At 46.1% G+C, this 7,075-nt stretch overlaps 1 pseudogene; it reads left to right on the forward strand.

Moving 5' to 3' along the window:
* The first annotated feature begins 1,850 nt into the window (after positions 1–1,850).
* Positions 1,851–4,076, forward strand: LOC136543121 (protein TIC 62, chloroplastic-like; annotated as a pseudogene).
* Positions 4,077–7,075: the final 2,999 nt, after the last annotated feature.

A 7,075-nucleotide genomic window follows, 5' to 3' on the forward strand; every position in this document is an offset into this window, starting at 1 on the left:
AATTTTCTAGATCTTTTGGGCTATTTAGTAAAATCTCTGGTCCAAGGGCTCGAATCATGTCCTCCAAATCTATCTTCATCCCCGATACGTGCTCCACCATCATTATTGGCACCAGCTTCGTCGTTACTATCCAACCACCAGCATCACCACCTTGTTCATTGTCAAACTCGAAATCCATTCGTGCATCAAGCTCTGCTGAATATTGGGACAGGGATGCTATGGTTTCGTCGTCGTATTCCTCCTTATCCTCGTCGTTAACAATAACCGTTTTACCATGATGAATTCCACTACTATGTAGTCCTCAACAAATCCTCGTATAATCAAATGTGATCTGATGATAGTCACATCTGTCCATGCCATACGGTTCTTGCAATCTTTACAGGGGTAAATAATTATATCCTTATTCTCTTTCAATGTCGTTGCATGCTTCTTTGCGGCTTTCAATAAATTTATCCACCTCTTCACGGAAACCTGCCTTGAACCTTAATGAACCATACATCTAAGAGTTCATGTACTCCATCTTTTACAACAACAACAAAATAAACATTAAAGGACTACTTATTCAGATATATATAAAAATGAAAGTAATTAATAATTACTTGAGAATAATTGTATATATTTCAGATATATACGAATATAAATCTAATATAATTACATGAAGCATACAAACATACCATGGTAGAGGAAAATTAATTAATGAATCATTATCCTATAAATAATTAAAATACATATTTATTGATTACAATAAACAATTTCAAAGACAACAATTAGCAACAATTATACTTTACCCAATATCTTTCATACAAACCCTAGTCCAATTTTATCAAACATAAATTTATAAAAATAAAATTAATAAAAAAAACCAAACCCTAGATCTAGATCTACATGCCCATGAAACATACATAAAACTAACTAATTGTTCACTAAAATCAAAAAACATGGACCAAATAAGGGTATGATCTTGTTCCCCACCCTAATTTATCCTAGTACATTTAAAACTTAGGTCTAATTTGCTTCATAAGTAGCTCAAGCCACCATAGAAGAGAGAGAAAAACAAACTCTAATTACTCACTAACCAACCATTAAAACTTCAAAAAAAGTGTAGAATAACATTTTTATTACCTTCTACAACCTCTTCACCAAAGAATTTAAGACCAAAACCTTCTCCCTTAGTAGAGTAATTTTTGGGAGGTGCCCAAGACCTCTCCATCTTTCTTTCACGGGTTGAAGTGAGTGACCCGAGGAGGAGAAGATGCTGCAGTTATTTATATATGGGTCATTTGTAGGGGCGGCTGGTGATGATGAGCCGTCCCTACAAATCGGAGCTATATATACAGGGGTATTTGTAGAGGCGGCTCAATCACCGGCTGCCCCTACAAATAGCAACTTCAGGGGCGGCTGGTGATTGAGCCGCCCCTACAAATCAGACCCTATTTATAGGGGCGGCTCGTATCACCAAACCACCCCTGCTGTTCTATTTGTAGGGGCGGCTGGTGTCTGGGCACCCGAGCACGTCACTGTAGGGGCGGCTCCATCACCAGCCGTCCCTATAAAAAATTCGAACCATTGCTAAAAATCATTTTTTACATAGTGTGGCGGCTCAGAAAAACCTCATAGCTTTTGCCTGATCCTACCTCTTTTTTATGATGCTGTGCGACGGAGGCTACCAACCAAGAAGGTAGTTGGGCACCCCTGATCAGGACGCGGATCAGCTCAACTAATAGGGGATCCCACGCTATCCCGAGTGTGGACAGGGCAGCGCCACGTGGGAAAAAGGATGCGGTAGGCAGAGGCAACAGAGTGACTAGTGGATCGCCTGCTGAAGCTGAAGCTGGTGGGAGCGGCCGGGCATGGACACCATCGTCTTCCTCTCGCCTCCTCTGCTGCTCATGAGCCACCGCCCCACGCATCATCATCAGCTTACACTACTGCTAGTCGTCACCTGCCTCCTCTGGCTGCTGCTTGCTGCATTCATCCAGTTCAGCCCTCGGCTGCTCATCAAGCCAGCAGATGAGCAGCAGCATTATTGGTAATAATCATTCAACCGGCAAAGATCACTATTACTGTCGTCTCGTGCATCTGCTGCTTGCTTCTGCGTCAACGGCGACGGCGGCCGCAGCACTGGCACCGGCGCAGAAAGAGAGAGAGAAGACGTCGTGTTCGTGGCTGGCGCCACCGGCAGAGTTGGGTCCCGGGCCGTGAGGGAGCTCATCAAGCTTGGCTTCCGTGTGCGCGCTGCCGTCAGGAACGCCCGGAGGGCCACGTCCCCTGGTGCAGGTATCATATTCATCATGTATATAAGTATATTGTTTGGGAATGAATGAATTTGATTGACTTCATCATCATATCATATAATGCATGCATGGTGAATGAATTGTTTGCATTGATTTGCAGAGCGTCCAGCAACTGAAACTAGAGGCGCAGCTGGAGCTTGTGGAGTGTGACCTGGAGAAGCAGGCGCAGGAAGGCATCGTTTCAGCCATAGGCCATGCTTCCCTGGTGGTGTGCTCCATCGGTGCCAGCGAGAAGGAGATCCTGGATGTCACCGGCCCATACCGCATCGACTACATGGCCACCAACAAACTTGTACAGGCTGGTACGGTTAAGCTGCTAGTAGTTGCCGTAGGTTAATTCATTGTTTTAATAATAATAATAATAACTATATATATTCGTACTACATACTAACACTGTAGTATGGCCGCATGCAGCATCTGCTGCCAAGGTGGAGCACTTCATCCTGGTTACATCCCTGGGCACCAACAAGATCGGCTTCCCTGCATTCCTCTTGAAGTAAGTAAATAAACAGTAATTAATATGAAGTAATTTTAATTAATTGGTTGTGCTACCTACCTTGGGCACGCTTATTATACTATTGGGCTGGGTAATTAAATTAATAATAACTCCTGCATGCTCGTGCTGGGCATATATATATATATATATATATATATATATATATATATAAACAAGCAGCTTGTTTCTGGGGGGTTCTGTACTGGAAAAGACGAGCTGAAGAAGCACTCATGGCAAGCGGCATTCCCTACACGGTATGTACCTGTACGTAGGCATGCATTCATCGATAGATCTATCTTGGTTCATCACAATGCATGCGGCATTGCTTTCAATGGTTGTACATGTACGTAGATCATAAGGCCCGGAGGCATGGAGAGGCCGACGGATGCTTTCAAGGAGACGCACAAACCTGGTGTTGGCACCAGAGGACACCTACGTGGGTGGCCAGGTATCCAACCTGCAGGTGGCGGAGCTCATCGGATGCATCATGGCCACAACAGCAACAGGAGGGCGGCCTACTGCAAGATCGTGGAAGCGGTGGCCGAGACCACCGCGCCGTTGCTGCCCATGGACGAGCTCCTCTCCACAATTCCTTCCAAGAGGGAGAGGGAACCCCCTGCAGCTGACGATGAGCCGCCTGAGGACGAAACGGAGGCTGCAGAGGTGAAGCCATCAGATCCAAGCAGCCAGAACCCCCAGCACCTGTAGCAGAGCCATCAGAGACAAGGACCGGAGGAAAAGCAGCAGTGCCAACACTCTCACCCTACACGGCGTAAGTAGAGGCACACACTTATATATGCAGAAGATTGTATGTACTATATATGTCATATATCATACATGCCATGCAAGCATATATACATACATACATACATGATACATATGCAGGTATGAGGCGCTGAAGCCACCTTCGTCCCCGTCCCCCCAAACAGAGCAGCAGCAAGGCCTCCCAAGCCCAAGCGCAACAAATGCAAGAAACAGCGTCCTAGCTCAAGCCGGTCCCTCTCCCCATACCCCGCGTATAAGCAACTTATAATTATATATATTATAAGAGATACATCTATCTTAAATTCTTACTTGCATTATGTAATCGATTGCTTGATTGATTCGTGTACACTAGTACGTACGTTTTGTTTTGTTTCAGATTCCTGGACTTGAAGAAGCCTCCAAGCTCGCCGCCTTCGCCTCCGTCTTCTTCCTAATTAGTACCGATGTTCATCAGCATGTGCATCTGCAATACGTTTTTAATTATATTGGGCTCCAATCCAATGGCATCTTCCCCGCAGCCAGCACCAGACCAATATTGAATCATATCATCGCCCCATCACAAGAAGCAACAGCGCCCACTTTCACCCTACACAAGGTATAGTACATACGCTGCGTATATACTAGCACATGCACACTTATATAAATTCAATGTCTTAAATTTAATTGTGTTTATTTCACACCGATCAATAATATAATTCATTCATCTACATGCATGTATGTAGGCACGAGGACCTGAAGCCTCCAGAGCAAGCTCACCAACTCCGGCTGCGCCCAAACCATAGATAACACGTTACTCCCTTCGCCATTCGTCCTAAATTATAAGATATTTTAACATTTTTTAGATTTATAGTTTTTATTATGTATCTGGAATATAACATATATATTTAGATGTTATAACAAAAGCTATGAACTCTTAAAAAAACAATAAAACATTTCATAATTTAAAACAAAGAGTGTACGGAGACATAATACTTCTAGCACTTCTCTCCGTGCATGTCGTGAGTTTTGGCGGAGCAATATTAATGTGGCTCCGTACGAACGTACATGTCTCTCTGAGTGATACATGTGTGTATGTACTTTTTTTTTTGAGGTGAGGTGGGGGGGGGGGGGGGGTTGTTTGAGGGAGTTATCCCCACCTTTTCATTGCATTGGAGATACATTCATTTTAGGCTTACATTATGGAACAGCTAAATTACACCAATGCTCAACCACTCGGTGTCTGCGACCGGGAACCGGTGCGACCACAGATGAGCTGCATCTCTGAAGTTTGTAGCAAGTTGACTGGTAGATGGCGGTAGATTGTGAAGACCACGTCATTGCGGTGTTTCCACAGCATCCAGCAGACAAGATGTGTAAGAGTGAGTCGAAAGTGCAGGGCGGCAACGTGGTTAGGCTTGGTTATAAGATCGTGTAAGATGTGGCCCTTGTTCGCTTGATCGTTTTTGTGACTTATAAGCCGGCTGATGCTGTTTTGTTGATAAGCATGGCGTGTACGCCGATTTTGTTCCAAAGCTGCTCCACAAAAGGACAGGTAAGGATCAGGTGTGTCGTTGTTTCTTGAGCACCGGCGCAGATGGGGCCAAGGTGTCGTCTTCCACAGGGTTTTTCTTCTTCAAATTTGCTCTGCACTTGATACGAAAAGTTGAACTTTTTTTGGGGGGAGGGGGGTGCGGTTATTCCAGACGAAACCTGGCATAGTCGGCGGGTTTGTACATGATTCTGATGGCTCGTATATCGCGACGTGCTGAGCTTATGATAACGAGCTGCTTCCATCAGGGGGCACAGTTGGTTATCCGAGGAGTTGCTCAGTTGCAGGTTGGCCAAGGATTCCTCCACTTGTGCCAATTCTCTGCGCAGCCTACTGCGACAGCCTGGGCACCAGCAGCCTGCGGACACCAAGCGGCATGGCGTCCCTCACCGTCGATCCCCGATGGACACATGGCAGGCGAGGCTTGGAAAGGCAGCTGCAAGCAGTCGCAGAGCCATGCCATGATCCATCCCAGAAAGCTTGCCCATCTCCAACAATTTATGAGGGGTGATACATCGGTAGAAAGGCAGAAGGCTGCGGAGAGGTATCTAGTGCGCGCCAACCGCCTCACTACCAGTGAGGTTGTCCAAGTCAAGACCATTTCTAGCCCACTGAGCCCAGGTGGAGTCCTATGATGGGTGATGCAATCTGTGAATGAGTTTTAGGAGCAAGCACTGATTTTGCAGGCTCAGTTCACGGACGCCGAGGCCCCCCCCATCTCCTTAGTCTGACACACCACTATCCACGCAACAAGGCATTGGGAGCCTGTGGTTTTTTCCGGTCCCTGTCCATAAGAATGGACGCCGTCTGGAGTCCAGGGCATCCAAGACGCCCTTAGGCATTTGATTGGCAGCCATCAGGTACGCCGCAGAGCCATCCAGAAACCGAGTTAATCAAGATCACCCCACCCGGCCTCTGGCGTTCAAGAATTGATTTTGCCACCCCGCCAAGCTCTTATCCGCTCTTTCCAATTAGCAGGCTGAACGCAGTAAAGGTTCAGCTTAGTGTCCGACAGAGGCAAGCCTAGATATGTTTGCGGGAATGTTTCCAACTTGCAGTCCAGCAATCCGTGAAGTTCAGTGCACACTGTGGGGGAGACATTCATTGGGACCATAGCACTTTTGTTGTAGTTGATCTTCAAGCAGTTGCATCTGCAAAATCATCGAGTAGTTGCCGCAATCGTCTCACCTAGGTTGTGTCAGTTGGCAGCAGAATGAGCGTGTCATCCGCATACTGTAACACCAGGCAGGGGAGGTCTGCAGCAATAGGATGCTTAATTGAGCCATCATGTTTAATTAGAGCTGGCAAGACATCAGACACGATCAGGAAAATATAAAGCGAGATGGGGTCACCCTGTCGCAAACCATGCTTGCACTTGATCCAGTTTCCAGGAATTCATTAACCATAACCGCTGACATTGATGTCTGCAGGATCGCCTGAGCCCACTTGCACCACTTATTAGAAAAGCCACGAGTCTAAAGAATCCTGATCAGGCTGTCCCAATGACTGAATCGAAGGCCTTGGCAAAGTCCAATTTGAGCACAATTGTCGGGATCTTCCTTTTGTAACAACACTGCACAAGTTCAGTCGCAAGGACAAAGTTTTCAGTGATCGACCCTCCCCCGAATGAAACCGGTTTGATTCCAACGCGACAATCTTGGTGATTTCACGCTGTAACCGAGCCGTCATGACCTTGGTGAGCAGCTTCACTGAAAGATTCTGTAGCGAGATCGGCCTATATGCATATGGGGTGATAACTCAGGTTCTTGGCGAGAAGGACAAACGTAGGCTCTGTTGATTCTAGCCAGGTCAGCTGCAGGTTTGTAGAAGTCAGTGAGGAGACAACGAAGTTGGGGCAGAATTTCAGACCGTTCGTTTGGTCGTATTTGGCTTATAAGCCATGATTTATCGGTCAACGAACGTATTTTTCTCTCACACCAAACCAGCCAATAATACTTTCAGCCATGCTTGTAGGCCAACCAGCCCAAACGA

Source organism: Miscanthus floridulus, chromosome 3 (assembly GCF_019320115.1).
Source record: "Miscanthus floridulus cultivar M001 chromosome 3, ASM1932011v1, whole genome shotgun sequence".
NCBI classification, from domain to species: domain Eukaryota; kingdom Viridiplantae; phylum Streptophyta; class Magnoliopsida; order Poales; family Poaceae; genus Miscanthus; species Miscanthus floridulus.